A 15,500-nucleotide genomic window follows, 5' to 3' on the forward strand; every position below is an offset into this window, starting at 1 on the left:
TCGGGCCTTGAATTCATCAGGTACCCCTCTTGGGACCCCTATGAAATCCATGTATACCTGGTCGTCAAAAGAGTTCGCTATCGCTTCCCTTTTACCCCTTTCCCTCGTTATTATCTTTTGTTTCTCAAATGCCAAGGTGAATGGTATTGCCAATTGAACAATTGCGCACGTCCCCTTCCACTGGGAGGGTAGGGTCTGTCTCAGGATTTTTCCTCCGCAATACCACCATAAATCCGCTCTGGGAACATTCAATGATGAGTAGTTCCCTCCCCTGACTCTTCCAGTTACGTCCTCAGTCTCTATGCATGACTTCAACTCTCCCATATTGCTGGTTAGCTCCACACCGTGTCGACATACGCATGATGTGTGATTCACACTGGTGGCTAAAAATGAAGGGGGAGTCCTTGAATCTTCTTTCTCTAGGGGAGGGAACATTATTGACAAGGATATGCAAGTTTGAATACCCCAAGCCGTCTTATCCTGATATAGGGCTAACATGCATTCCATGCCCTTTCGGTCACGCTCCCACCCCAGCGGGAAAGGTACTACTTGAGCTATCGGTCTACCAGATGCACAAGCATAGCAATTGTTTTTGTTCAAACTTTTTACAGTATATTTTATCCATTCTACCCAGGCATTTGTGTCCCCGTAACCGGTTTCTATCTCAATTGTCTTTCTCAAGTCTTTTACCTCTATTATTTTTACTATGTTAGGATCGTTATGAGAGGTCCCTTTTAGTTTGTTAGCTGGTTTACCAGTCTTATCTATTGTTACCTGAAAACAACATTTTAATTCACCTTTCTTTTTCCCTTCTCTAACTGTTACTCCAAACACCTTGTTGTCTAATTGGAAGTGGGTAATACAAAAACATCCAACCCATTTTATTTCCTGGCTACTTTTGAAAAGAAAGAAAGAAGGCACACAATATTACAGACAGTATTTCCGCGCTCGCGCCGTTATATTAAAAAAAAGTTTGTTACTCAAAGTCTTTTTAGCTTTATTTTCAATGGTTCTTCTGTTAATTCGGTTGTCCAAGTTCCTTCCTCGGCCGGGGTTTGTACCGGCCCCTTGATTCTTGTGTAGTGGGTCCAACCTCTTTCTGCCGTTCTTATGGCTGTTTCAGTGGTTAGGAGAGTCTGGTATGGTCTTTCCCAGTTCAGTTGTAGTTTAGTCTCTTTCCACGATTTCACCAGAACCCAATCTCCTGGTTGGATCTTGTGCACTGCAAATTCGAGAGGTGGTGTCTGTGCTAACAGGCGTTGCTTCCTGAGGAATGACAATGAGGAAGACAACGCCAGTATATAGTTCTTTAGAAACAAATCTTTAGTTTCTAAGGTTGGCATCTTGCCCCTGGTTCCCATATAGGGTAATCCGAATAGCATTTCATAGGGGGACAGTCCCACATCTTTTCTAGGGGCTGTCCGAATTCTGAGTATTGCGATAGGTAAACATTTTGTCCAGGGTAACCTTGTTTCAAGTATCAGTTTGGACAGGTGTTTCTTTAAGGTCTGATTCATTCTTTCCACCCGCCCTGAAGAGGGAGGGTGCCAAGGGGTATGGAAGTCCCATTGGATTCCCAATCCCCTAACTATTTCTTGTTATAGCTTCGAGGTAAAATGACTTCCTTGGTCTGAAGTGCTGTGGCTGCCACAGCTTGCACACACTCTGGCCATCCCTTTTAGCTATTTCATTGTGGTTTCTGCCACTTAAAATCAAAGCTCAGCAAAGCTACTATTCCTAACTTGGCTATATTTCCCATTAAGCATAGTGCCATGCCTTTCTGCTCACTTCCACATTCCCCCCTTTTATCATTCTATGATAACCTTCTCTCTCTACTGATCAACTTATATATGATTATATATATTCACTAGGATTATATGGATCTATTTACTCAAATAACATTTAAACAGTATAAGATAAAAGCAAATATAAAAAACTCAGCCACTGCTGAATCAGAAGGGTAGGCTGAGCCACCCTCTAACAGTTATGAAGTCATTTCTGATAAGCTGTCCCTCCCGACAGCACTGAAGCTAGCTTGTTAGCAGTACATGACTGATTAATTGTTTCAGGGTAGGCTGAGCCACTCTCAAACAAGGGGGCGTGTATTAGCCTGGTCGGCATGTTTTTCATTCTAGCCTTTCCCTAGGATTGTCATGTCTGGGTGATAAGAAGAGTGCTGTTGAAGTACAATGTCTCGCTCTCTCTCTCTCTCTCGCTGTACCAGCTGCAAGGCCAAGTTGCCTCTGCAGCCCTGAAGTTATGAAGTCAGCTAGCTTGTTAGCAATACATGACTGATTAATTGTTTCATCTTAAATGTTCCCATGTAATTCTGTTCTTAAAAATTCTAAAATCTAAATTCTGTTCTCACAGTCCCCCCTTTTGATTCTTCAAAACATTTTTAAAAATCAATCCCTTGATCCCACCTAGGTGCCTTTAATGGTCTCTATTTGTCTAGAAACAGCCTTCAATACCCAGAGGGGTCGCACTCAATACGTTGCCTGCTTGTGCCATAAGAGGGGCCTGCGGTAACTCTGTAAAGGCATAAGTTTTGCAGGGGCTTCAACTACTTGTTTACAACAATGCCTTTTACTATCAGATTTCTAAGGTCTTTCATCTGGCCCCTATGGCCGATATTATTGTGCTGCCACTGCGGGTCTTGATTAGGGTATTTTTGTTCAGCTGGTTCGTTTCCCCCTACCCCGGGAGGGTTTTCTCTTTCCCATATTTTCAGGGGTCTTCTACGAGGACTTTCATTTCCTTTTTAAACACTCTTACCTCTCCTGACGTTAATGGTGCACTAACAAATCCAATTTCATTATTTCCTATTGGTACCTCTCTCAAGGGCATCATTGTCTTAGGAGACTCTCTGTCTCTATCGTCGTCGTTATCGTCGGGTTTAGGGGTGGTCCTTCTTGCTGTCCTTAGATCATATTTGGGTCTTTTTCTCCTTGGTTTTTGACTCTAAATCCCAATACTCCAACATCCGTCCCAATGGACTTTCGGGAGGGATGTTGCCGGCAGACTTTCCTTGTCTCCCATCGTCTTCCTTTTTAGACGATTTATTTCCCATGGTTAACTGAAGGGTCTTGTACCCTATGGTATTCACCTCCTAACTGAAGGGTCTTATACCCGACAGTATTCACCTCCTAACTGAAGGGTCTTGTACCCTACGGTATTCACCTCCTAGCTGAAGGGTCTTATACTGCAGGACTGTAAAATTCACTCCTCAAGGACTTTTGGTACTTAGAAGGTCTTATCCTACAGTTAACCATAAGTCACCAAGATAATACTTAAAAGTCGTTTTTCTTACCTTGGTCCGTGCACGGAGTTGCCTGACTTTACATGTGTACCTGCCGCACTAAATACTCGTTCAGAGTGACTTCCCTAGGATCGTTTTCAGTCAATTACTCGGGTCCGCTACCAACGAGAGAAACGAGACCGTTTTTAAATTAACGGGACGCGTCTTCTCGTCTGTCGTCGGCCGCGGTCCCGGCAATGATGAAGAGATCTCGGACGAGCCCCCAATTGTGAGAAACGTAGCCCACTTAATAATAATTTACACCAAGTCAAACTCTGAAGAAGTAAGTTTATTTAACGTTCTTGCAAGATCGGGTGTCCGACAAGCAGGCACACCGATCAACATATTCAGTTCATGTTTATACAATACAAATCCATTTGTCCACGCCTTTATTTTACATTATTGGTTATAACGTATTATGACACTAACCTATCCTATGGTTGCTACAGTCTCCTCCTCTGTTTACTTCTCCCCCTACTCTAACTTTCTAGCCCCTAACTCTTGTTTTTGTTTTACCTTATTTGGCTCTCCATTGTGTGTTTTAACTTGCAGCTGTCAGCCTTTATCTTCGTGGGGCAGTTTCTTATTCACTACATCCTTTGTTCTAACTCTAGCTGTTTCTCTTTTATCTGCCTAAGCACAATTTTTAAGTGATGTACTGTCCCAAGGTCTGTACTTACATACCCTTATCAGTTCTCTTTTTCAGTGATGTACTGTCTTAAGGTCTCTACTTACATACCCTTATCAGTTCTCTTTTTCAGTGATTTCATTATGTTGTGTACAAATGACTTCTTGGTAACTTTCCACAAGCTGTAGAAACAACATTTCAGTATTTCTTATTCTCACAGAATACTGACAGGGGAGGAGAAGATGAGGTAGGTGGTGGCATCACGCTGGAGGTGGTGGAAATGGTGGAAGATGATCCTTTGGATGTGGAGGCAGGTGGGGTGGAAAGTGAGGACAAGGGGATCCCTGTCGCAGTTCTGGGAGGGAGGGGAAGGGGGAAGGCAGAGGTTGATGGTCCTGTCAACTACACTGGGAGGGGGGCAAGGGGTGGGGGTTGAAATCTGGTGATGTTGTTGAATTTAATTTCAAACACTCCTTGAACTCTCTGCCGATGAAGACTGAAAAAGGGAAGAGCAACCACACAACAAGGGTCTCAAATCCAAGACCCTGAGATTAAAAGTCTCATGCTCTACCAACTGAGCTAACAAGGCCTGAAACAGTACTTCTACTCTGATACAGTAAATCCACTTACAGAAGCCCCAAAGTGTGAGAAATTCCTCTCACTCATCAATAATAAATCTGAAATCTTTTTACCTTCCAAATGCTGCCATCTATTTTGTCAGTATTTATTTCTCTCTCCTTTTTATTTAGTTCATGCATTTCTTCAGAATTTTTTTTTTTTCAATTATGTCTGAGGGAAGAAATGAACAGATCTGGCAGCTCCAAACTGGGCATCCATGAGGCGCTGTGGGCCATCAGCAGCAGCAGAATTGTATTTAAACACAATATGTTACCTCATGGCCTGGCATATCCCTCACTCTACCATTACCATCAAGCCAAGGGAGCAATAGTGGTTCAATGAAGTGTGCAGGAGGGCATGTCAGGAGCAGCACCAAGCAGACCTAAAAATGAGGTGTCAACCTGGTGACGCTACAACACAGAATTACTTGCATGTCATATAGCAGAAGCAGCATGCAATAGACAGAGCTCAGCAATCTCACAATCAACAGATCAGATCAAAGCTCTGCAGTCCTGCCACATCCAGTCCTGAATGGTGGTGGATAATTAAACAATTAACAGGAGTCACAGAGAGTCATACAGTCGTACAGCATAGAACCAGGGCCTTTGGCCCACCGCGTCCATGCCGACCATAATGCCTATCTATACTAATCCGACCCGCCTGCATTTATTCCATATCCCTCCATGCCTTGCTCATTCAAGTACCTGTCCAGATGCCTCTTAAATGTGACTACTGTTCCTGCCTCCACCAGGCAGCTCATTCCAGATACCCACTATTCTTTCTGTGAAAAATTTACCCCTTTGACCCCCTTTAAACCTCCTCCCTCTTAGCTTAAATCTATGCTCTCTAGTTTTAGTCACCCCTACCATGGGAAACAGAGTCTGGCTATCTACACTATCTATGCCTCTCATAAAGCGTGACGTAGGAGTGAAGAACGAGTGACCAAGAGGAGGAAAGTGGCACGGCATAGAGCTCATGGTTGGAGTGGGGGTTGGGGGGCTGGGAGCGAGTGGCAGGAGAGCTGGGTGACGCGAACAGGGAACAATCGGCCAGGGGAGCAGCGAGATGGAGAGCGAGCAGCTGAGGAGAAGAACCGTCAAGGCCGAGTGGGGAGAGCTCCAACCTCAAAGTCTCCCATTCAGCCACTTCCTTCAGCTGAGTGAGAGGCTGGATACCCGATGACGCTTTAGCGTGCATGTGCGAAGATGGACCAGGCGCTGATTTGCGATGATGTTGGTGCTGAGCCATGACATCATCCTGTGCATGTGCCACTTAACCCTGGCAAGATGTAGCTGTGCCTATGCGCAGCTTGGCGCTCTCTGATTATGTCAGCAGGCCGCTCCGTTGATAGGAATCACATTGTGTCAGCAGTGCCCACAACCCAGGAAAGAATAAAAAAGAGATTTACCACAATGGTAGCAGGGTGAGGGATTTCAGTTATGTGGAGAGATTGGAGAAGCTGGGGTTGTTCTCCTTGCAGCAGAGAAAATTCAGAAAAGATTTGACACATTTGTTCAAAATCATGGAGGTTTTCAATAGTTTAAATAAGGAGAAACTGTTTCCAGTGGTAAAAGGGTCAGTAAGCAGAGGACACAGATATCAGGTGATTGGCAGAAGAACCAGAGGTGACATGAGGAACCATTTTTTACACTGCAATGTGTTGTGATAAAGAAAGAAAAGACTTGCATTTATATAGCACCTTTCCTGACCACTGGATATATCAAAGCACTTTGTAAACAATGAAATACTTTTGAAGTGTAATCACTGTTGTAATGTCAGAAATGCAGCAGCTAATACCCACAAACAGCAATGTGATAATGACCAACTGATCTGATTGAGGGGCAAATATTGATCACAACACCAGGGAGAATTGCTCTTCACTTGTTTGAAATTGCAGCATGGGATCTTTTACATTCACCCAAACATGCAGACCAGGTCTTGGTTTAACATCACACCTGAAAGGCAGCACCTTCAACACCCTCAGTGCTGCACTGGAGTGTCAGCTGTATTCACTGCTTTCCGCTGGTGCTGGGTAATTGCAGAGTGTGGGGCCGGAATGTTGCTGCTTGTCCCGGCCTCACTCACTCTGGGAAAGAGTGAATAATTGATGCATCTGTTTCTGTATCTGAAATGTGACTTCGATCTGCTGTTATTAACCGAGGCAGCGCTGCAGAAGGATACGTTAATAATCTCTCACTAATCAACTGCAAACAGTCAGAATGTGTAACTTTGAGCAGCGCTTTCTGCACCGTCAGGGCTGCAAAGTTGAGGGAGGGAGAGACACTGTCAGTATCTGAGTGCACACAGCACTGCACAGAGAAAGAGCCAATATACCGGGGCTGATACACAGTGTATCTTTTCACATTTAATCACAATAATATCCGGAGACAGGAACTGAAAAGGATGAAAAACCGAATAATAAGAGCAAAAGTAAGAAAACTAAGCAATTATAGATTAGCTGATGAGCATTCTCTGTGTTACCTGATAGTCTACTGTTTTATTTTCAATGCTCTCTCCACTGTGGCCAGGGAATGATTTCTTCTCAAGGGCTGAATATTCACAAAGCTTCTTGGAATTTAAAATCTTTCAAAATTAATTCCATGGAGCTAATGGGGAAAAGTCAAATAACTGCATCTATTATAGGAGAGCTGGTTGGTGATGACGTGGATGTGTCTGCAGTGTGCAGGACCAGACTGTTTCTATAGATTCACAATGAATGTTCCACCCTTTATTTGTAACAGTAAAACTGATCGTGGACAATGGCTATTCTGGTTGCAGTAACCTGAAGATTTAACTCATTGACACACTGCTTTCGGGTAATCTAGAAAGCACAACACCCAGCTCTGTCAGTTAGTGTGCTTGTTTGTTAACCCACAATTTGTTGGTTCAAGCACTTAAAAGGATGAGGCTTTATTAACTTAAACTCTTCTACATCTGCTGTATTACTCTTGCTGTTGATTCTTCAAAGATAAGTTTAATCAAGTCTTTCTTTGTGAAATCCATGCTGACTGTGTTTTATTATATTTTCATTTTCATTTGTATTTTCTACTTTTGGGGATGACAGGATATTGTCATTTTTTATTGATTTTATTTTTATTAATTGCACTTATTGCCCATCCCTCATTCCCTCGAGAAGGTGGTGGTGAGCTGCCTTCTTGAACCACTGCAGTCGATGTGGTGCTGTTAGGAAGGGAGTTCCAGGATTTTGACCAGCCACAGTGAAGGAACGGTGATATAGTTCCAATTCCAGGATGGTGTGTCGCTCAGAGGGGAACTTGCAGGTGATGGTGTTCCCATGCATCTGCTGCCCTTGTCCTTCTAGGTAGTAGAAGTCACGGGTTTGGAAGGTGCTGTGTAAGGAGGCTTGCTGCCTTGCTGCAGTGCATCTTGTGGATGGTACACACTGCTACCACTGTGCGTTGGTGATGGAGAGAGTGAATTTTGTGAATGAGGTGCCAATCAAGTGGGCTGCTTTCTCCTGGATGACGTTGAGCTTCTTGAGTGTTGTTGGAGCTGCACCTATCCAGGCAATGGAGAGGATTGCATCACACTCCTGACTTGTGCCTTGTAGATAGGGGACAGGCTTTGGGGAGTCAGGAGGTGAGTTACTCGCCGCAGGATTCCTAGTGTCTGACCTGCTCTTGTCGCCATGATATTTATATGACTACTGCAGTTCAGTTTCTGGTCAATGGTAACCCCCAGGATGTTCATAGTGGGGGATTCAGCACTCGTAATGCTGTTGAATGTCAAGGGGAGAGGGTTAGATTCTCTCTTGTTTCAGAAGGTCATTGCCTGGGACTTGCGTGACTCGAATGTGAAATATCCTTATTGTAGGGTATTGTATTGTACTGTACAGTGACTACACTTGGAAAGTACTTCATTGGCTGTAAAAGGCTTTACAAAGTCCTGTGGTCGTGAAATGCATGTGTTGCTTTTTCCATTGTTATCAATGTCATTGTGATCAAAAGATAGGTTTCGTGAGCACAAAGTTTAAATCAATGTTTATTCAAATAATGTAAAAGCATCTATATTCTTGCACTATACTTAATAATCACCATCTTCCTATCCTTACAGAGTACAATGTTTTTGACCCTGAAATTGATTCCACAATCTCAGTCCCTCAGACAATTTCAGCCCAGTTCTGATGAAAGATCACAGATCTGAAACGTTAACTCTGTTTCTCTCTCCACAGATGCTGCCAGACCTGCTGAGTATTTCCATCATTTTCAAGAGTCTCGATTTAATGAATAGGAAACTTGTTTCAGATCAGATTGGGAGACAGTGTGAAACCACTCCATTGTACTCATGTCTGAGATTCTGAGGACAGTTGGCTGTTAGTGGAAGACATCATCAATTAAATGTACGTAGCAACAGCTCAGACCAATTATTATTTTACAAGGTGGTGTGATGGCCATCCAGAGGTTAAAAGTAGGGATCTTGTCAGGTTTCAGTGTGCAGGAACACGAGAAGATCTCAGGGGTAAAGGCTCAGATCATCGACCAAGTTCTCCACCTGATGAGGGATCTAGGCTGGACAAAGAGGACCGTGACACTCTGAGACCAAGCTCGACTAGTCCACACACCTGCCAGAGCTGTAAAGTTATATTCCCCAAGTTTGTTCAAGATAATTTTACTTCCAATTATTAAGTACTATTTTACTCTCAATAAAAGTTCTGGACTTATTAATCAAGTATCCTGTTGATTTAATTGGTTAAAGTCATGCCCAAAGAGATTGTCCACAATAGACTTTCCAGAACTGAAAGATAAGTCTGCAAGGATTGCTAATTTTACAGCCCTGTTTAAAAAGAGAGATAAACCCAGGAACTACAGACCAGTTAGTCTAATGTCAGTGGTGGGGAAACTTTCAGAGACAATTATCCAGGAGAAAATTAACTGGCACTTGGTGGAACATGGGCTAATAAATGACAGCCAGTACAGATTGGTTCACAGAAGATTGTGTATGAATTAATTAATGAATTAATTTCTTTGATGAGGTTTCAGAGAGAGTTGACCAGGGTGGTGAGGTTGATGGTGTGTGTCTGCACTTCAAAATTTTGTTTGAAAAAGTACCATAAAATAGACTTGTTAACAACATTTGAGCAGATGGGATTAAAGAGGCAGTGGCAGCGTGGATACAAGATTGGCTGAGAGACGGAAAGCATAAAGTAGGGTGAATGCTTGTTTTTCAGAATGGAGGGACTAATACAGTAATGTCACTGTTGTTGCAGTGTGTGCAGTGTCTGACCCTGAGCTGTCCTAGGGAGGGGGCTGTTTGTGATTTTCCTGTGGGGTATATTATCATCAGGGTATCTTTCTGAGCTGTCACAGGGATGGGGCAGTGTGTGATATCCTTGTGCATGTCATGCAGGCCCACTGGCGTGTTGTTCCATCCTGATGCCAAGAAACAGAGCCCCATCTATGGGCAAAAAGTCTCACTTCCCTGTGGGTGTCTTGAGAGAGAAGAAGGCTTAGGGAGTAAACCTGGACAGTAAATCCGGAGTGGAGTCCCATACCTGTTACTTATCAGGTAGTTTTCCAGCAACTCCTACAGCAGAGCTGGTACCAAATAGTACTGTTTTTTTACCTTTCCTTTGGACAATACTAGCAATGCTGAGAGGGGGTCCTGATGCTCAGTGTCTCCATACTATTTGCCCAGGCCTGTGCCCTGGAGAGGACACTCCAGCTTCATGGTTAAACATTAGCAAAACATGGGAAGAAACAGCTACCGATTATAAGCTCTCACTCAATTGGTGTAGAGTATGAGCACCAGGGGCTAATTTTGACAGTGGGAGAGATCATCGCGTCTCAATGGATAACTACCACCTACTCCAAGCTGTGCAGCCCCGAGTCAGTTAGGTGCTGTCCTGCCACGACCTACTTGCTTCAATGGGTGCTTGCAGCTTCGAGAGATATCTCTCAACTGGCGGATTGATAATCTATGCACCAGGCAAGACAAACTCAACAAAGAAGACACCAGTGCTTCGCATCACAAGCTGGAATGTAAGGACCATGTGTCCTGGCATTACCGACAACCTTCTGCAGGTTGATAGCACACACAAGACAGCTGTGATTGACAAGGAACTCACAAGGCTCAATGTGGACATTGCTGTGCTGCAAGAAACTAGACTCATTCAAAGTGGATCCCTCAAAGAGAAACACTACACCTTCTTCTGGCAGGGGAAAGCCCAAGAGGCAACTCGTGAGCATGGAGTGGGTTTCACAGTAAATAACATGCTGCTTGTGATGAGTGAACCACCCACAGCAGGCTCAGAGAGACTTCTTACCCTTCACTTCTCAACAAGCGCGGGCCCAGATAATCTCATGTGCATCCATGTGCCGACACTCACCTCCACCCCAGATGTCAAGGATCAATTCTATGAGACACTTGACACTGCCATCAGTAGAATTCCCAGCACTGAGGGACTGTATCTTCTAGGGGATTTCGACGCAAGCTTGGGTACTGACTACAGCTTGGCCAACGAGCATAGGGCACCAGGGGATTAGCAAGATGAACGAAAATGGACAGAGGTTTCTGGAGCTATGCTGTCACCATGGACTCTGTGTGACGAACAGCTATTTCCAGGTCAAGCTGTGCCACAAGGTGTCCTGGAGACATCCGAGATCATGCCACTGGCACCAGCTAGACCTTATCATCACCAGACGTACCACCCTCAGCAGTGTCCTCATCACACGCAGCTATCATAGCGCTGACTGTGACACTGACCACTCCCTGGTGTGTAGCAAGGTCAGGCTTCAGCCAAGAAAGCTTCACCCATCCAAGAAGAAAGGCCGTTCTCGGATCAACACTTGCCGAACCACTGATCCAGAAAGGACCCAGGAGTTCCTCAACATCCTCGATCAGGCTCTTTCAGAAAACACCCAAGGCCTCAGTGTGGTATCAAAGTGGAATCATCTGCACGCCACCATCTATAACTCTGCACTCGCTGTGTATAGGAAAAGAGATGGGAGGAATGCTGACTGGTTTGCGGCTTATTGGACTGAAATGGAGTCAGTTACTGCAACTAAGAAGAGAGTCCTCATGAACGACAAACAAGTCCCCAGCAAACAAACTCTGGACGCTCTCAGAGCTGCCAGAAACAAGTCTCTGCAGACTGCTCAGCACTGCACCAATCAATACTGGTTAAAACTCTGCAACAGCATACAAACTGCCACTGAATCTGGGGGATGCCAGAGGGACATATGAAGGAATTCAACACACCAAGGTTCCTTAGACAGCATATTCCATACCCGCAACCTCTACCAACTAGAAGGACAAGGGCAGCAAATTCATGGGAACACCACCACCTGCAAGTTCCCCTCCAAGCCACACACTATCGTGACTTGGCCTTTCCTTCACTGTTGCTGGGTCAAAATCCTGGAACTCCCTTCCTAAAAGCACTGTGGGTGTACCTACCTCACACAGACTGCAGCGGTTCAAGAAAGCAGCTCACCACCACCTTCTCATGGGAAATGAGGGATGGGCAATAAATGCTGGCTTAGCCAGTGATGATCACATCACATGAATGAATAAAAAAAAAATTATGAAAGCAATGGGAGCAGCAGTAACTAAATCAACACCTTTGAAGACAAAGACAGGGGTGATCATCACTGAACCTAAAAAGCAGATGGAAAGGTGAGTGGAGCATTACCTTGAACTCGACATAACGGAGAACATTGTCATTGAAGTAGCTCTCAGCACCATTCCAGACTTCCCTGTCATGGAGGAGCTGGACAGCGACACCACCATAGAGCTCAACAACGCCATTGACCATCTTGCCAGTGGTAAAGCCCTGGGAAATGATGATATTCCACCTGGAATCATCAAAAGTGGAAAAGCAGCTCTGCTGCAGCATCCCCATGAACTTCTGTGTCTCTGTTGGAAGGGGAGATCTGCACCTCTCAACATGCGTGATGCAAACATTGTCACCTTGTGCAACAATAAAGGCGATCGCAGTGACTGCAGCAATTAGCGAAGCATCTGCTTGCTAAGTATTGTGGGGAAGGTCTTTGCTCGCATTGCTCTGACCAGATTGCAGACCCTGACATCACATCTATCCTGAGTCTCAGTGCAGCTTCAGAGCTGGTAGATCGACAGTCGACATGATTTTCTCACTTCGGCAGTTACAGGAGAAGTACTGTGAACAGTACAGACCACTCTACATTGTCTTTATAGACATCACCAAGGCCTTCGATCTTGTTTGCAGAGACAGACTCATCAAACTGCTGTGGAAACTAGGCTGCCCTCCTAAACTCTTGGGCGTCATCTCTTCTTTCCACGAGAACATGCACAGTTCCGTCAGTTACAATGGAGCAACATCAGACACTTTCACGATCAGCAGTGGGGTAAAACAGGGCTGTGTCCTGGTGCAAACTCTCTTCGGAACGTAGGAGGAGGCAGTTTACCCTGTCGAGCCTGATCTGTCATTCAATTACATCCTTGATGATCATCTGCCTCAACACCACTTCCCCGCGCTCTCCCCATATCCCTTGATGTCATGAGTATCAAGATTTCTATCAATTTCTGTCCTGAACATGCTCAATGATTGAACTTTCACAAACCCCTGAGGTAGAGAATTCCAAAGATTCACCACCCTCTGAGTGAAGAAATTCCACCCTATCTCAGTTTTAAATGGCCTTTTAAATGAAACTTTAAGGAATACAAGCCCAGTTTCCTCAGAAGACAATCCCACCATCCCAGGGATTAGTCTGGTGACCCTCCGTTGCACTCCCTCTGTGGCAAGTGTATCCTTCCTTAGATAAGGAAACCAAAACTGTGCACAATACTCCAGCACGATCTCACCAAGGCTCTATACAATTGCAGCAAGACATCTTTATTCCTGTACTCATGACCCCTCGTGTTAAGGCCAACATACCATTTGCCTTCCTAATTGATTGCTGCACCTGCATGCGAATTTTTAGTGTCTCATGAACAAGGACACCCAGGTCCCTTTGGACATCAACACTTCCCAACCTCTCACCATTTAAGAAATATTCTGTCTTTCTGTTTATTCTACCAAAATGGATAACTTCACACTTATTCACATTATATTCCATCTGTCATTTCATTCACTTATCCTGTCCAAGTCCCCTGGAAGCCTCCTTGTAACCTCCTCACAGCTCACATCCTTTACAATTGGCATATTATTCTCCATGCTGCTATTTTAAACTTTCAGTGACTCAGATGGGGGTGTCCACCTGCATACCAGAGCTGATGACAAGCTGTTCATCTTGGCAAGACTGCGCACCAAGACCAAAATGAGTCACTTCTTGGTCTGTGAGTTGCTGTTTGCTGATGACGCTGTGCTGACATCCCATAATGAAGTTCATTAACAGCAGCTTGTATATCGGTTCTCCCTGGCCTGCAAGGAGTTTGGACTGACGATCAGCATCAGGAAGATCAAAGTTATGGGCCAGGACGTAGAGACTCCACCTTCCATCAACATCGACAGCCTCACTTTGGAGGTTGTCAACAGCTTCACAGACCTTCGATCAACAATCACCAGCAATCTGGCCCTTGATACTGAAATCAGCACCAGGATTGTCAATGCTGCAGCTGTCATGTCAAAGTTGAGAAGACGAGTGTGAACCGACAGCAAACTGATCGAAAATACAAAACTCCGCGTGTACCAGGCTTGTGTTCTCAGCACCCTCTTTTATAGTAGAGAAGCATCAACAACTTATGCAAGCCAAGAAAAGCAGCTGAACAGCTTCCACCTCCGCTGTCTCAGATGGATATTGGGCATCTCCTGGCAGGACAGAGTGCCGAATGCAGAAGTACACCAGCGTGCAGGGATCTGCAGCATGTTTGCCCTCTTGAGTCAGCAGTGACTCTGTTGACTGGGTCATGTGTGCTGAATGGATGACGGTCGCTTTGCCAAAGACATGCTCTTTGGTGAGCTTGCTATCAGCACGAGACCAACAGGTCACCCACGTCTGTGATACAAGGACATCTGCAAAGCGAGATCTCAAGCTGACTGGGATTGGAGTCGATGCATGGGAAGTCCTTCCTGCTGACTGGAATTCCTGGAGAAAGGCATTCAGGAAGACCATGGGAAAAGTAGAGGGCAAAAGAAATGACCAGATGGTGGGAAAGAGAGCTCAGAGGAAGGAAAAATTATCCGTCGACCTCGGGCCAATGATATTCATCTGTACCAGCTGAGGAAGGGATCGTCACTCACGAGTCGTCCTCTCCAGCCACAACAAACGATGTTTCACACAGAAGTGACGTACACCCCGGGTGTAGCCCATCGTCTTCCGAGACGGATGGTTGCCGATTACAATTACAACTACAGCTACAACTACAAGAGCGAGTCAGAGGCTGGGAACACTGCCGTGACGAACTCAGCTCTTGACTCGCCAAAGCCTGCCCACTATCTACAAGGCCTTCCTCTGATTTCAATTGCACACCCATTCGTGATCTGGCTCTGTAGCTTAGTTAGTTAAAGCACCTGTCTAATAAACAGGAGATCCTGGGTTCAATTCCCAGCAGAGCCTTATTTCACAGTAGCAACATGCTTGAAAAGTTTCATTATCAACATTGACATCTGAGTCTTGTGAACTTTAATTCAAAATACTTGATGAATTTCAATCGCATAAAAAAACGATCGCAATTGTTGACAACGCGATCGGTAGGTGGCGCTGTTTTGGCACATGCGCAGATGCAGCATGTGCCACGAAAACGTCATAGCCAGCGACTGTTGCAGCTGCCAGGACCAAAGATGGCGCTATTCAAAAAATCACAGAGATGAAACCTAACAAACACGTGGCAGAATACAATGGCCGGAGTGAGAGAGTGGAGCGGGCCGGGGAGATCAGCGCGGGGGCTCGGAAAGGCAGCGCGGGGGCCGGGAAAGGCAGCGCGGGGGCCGGGAAATGCAGCACGGGGGCCGGGGAGATCAGCGCGGGGGCCGGGAAAGGCAGCACGGGGGCCGGGGAGATCAGCGCGGCGGCCGGGAAA

At 45.2% G+C, this 15,500-nt stretch overlaps 1 non-coding gene across 1 annotated transcript; it reads left to right on the top strand.

Moving 5' to 3' along the window:
• Window positions 1-14,963: 14,963 nt before the first annotated feature.
• On the top strand, window positions 14,964-15,037 carry trnai-aau (transfer RNA isoleucine (anticodon AAU)). Its single transcript has one exon. It is a non-coding gene; the product is annotated as a tRNA-Ile (tRNA).
• The last annotated feature ends 463 nt before the right edge of the window (window positions 15,038-15,500 follow it).

The sequence above is a fragment of the Heterodontus francisci genome, unplaced genomic scaffold (assembly GCF_036365525.1).
Source record: "Heterodontus francisci isolate sHetFra1 unplaced genomic scaffold, sHetFra1.hap1 HAP1_SCAFFOLD_102, whole genome shotgun sequence".
NCBI lineage: Eukaryota > Metazoa > Chordata > Chondrichthyes > Heterodontiformes > Heterodontidae > Heterodontus > Heterodontus francisci.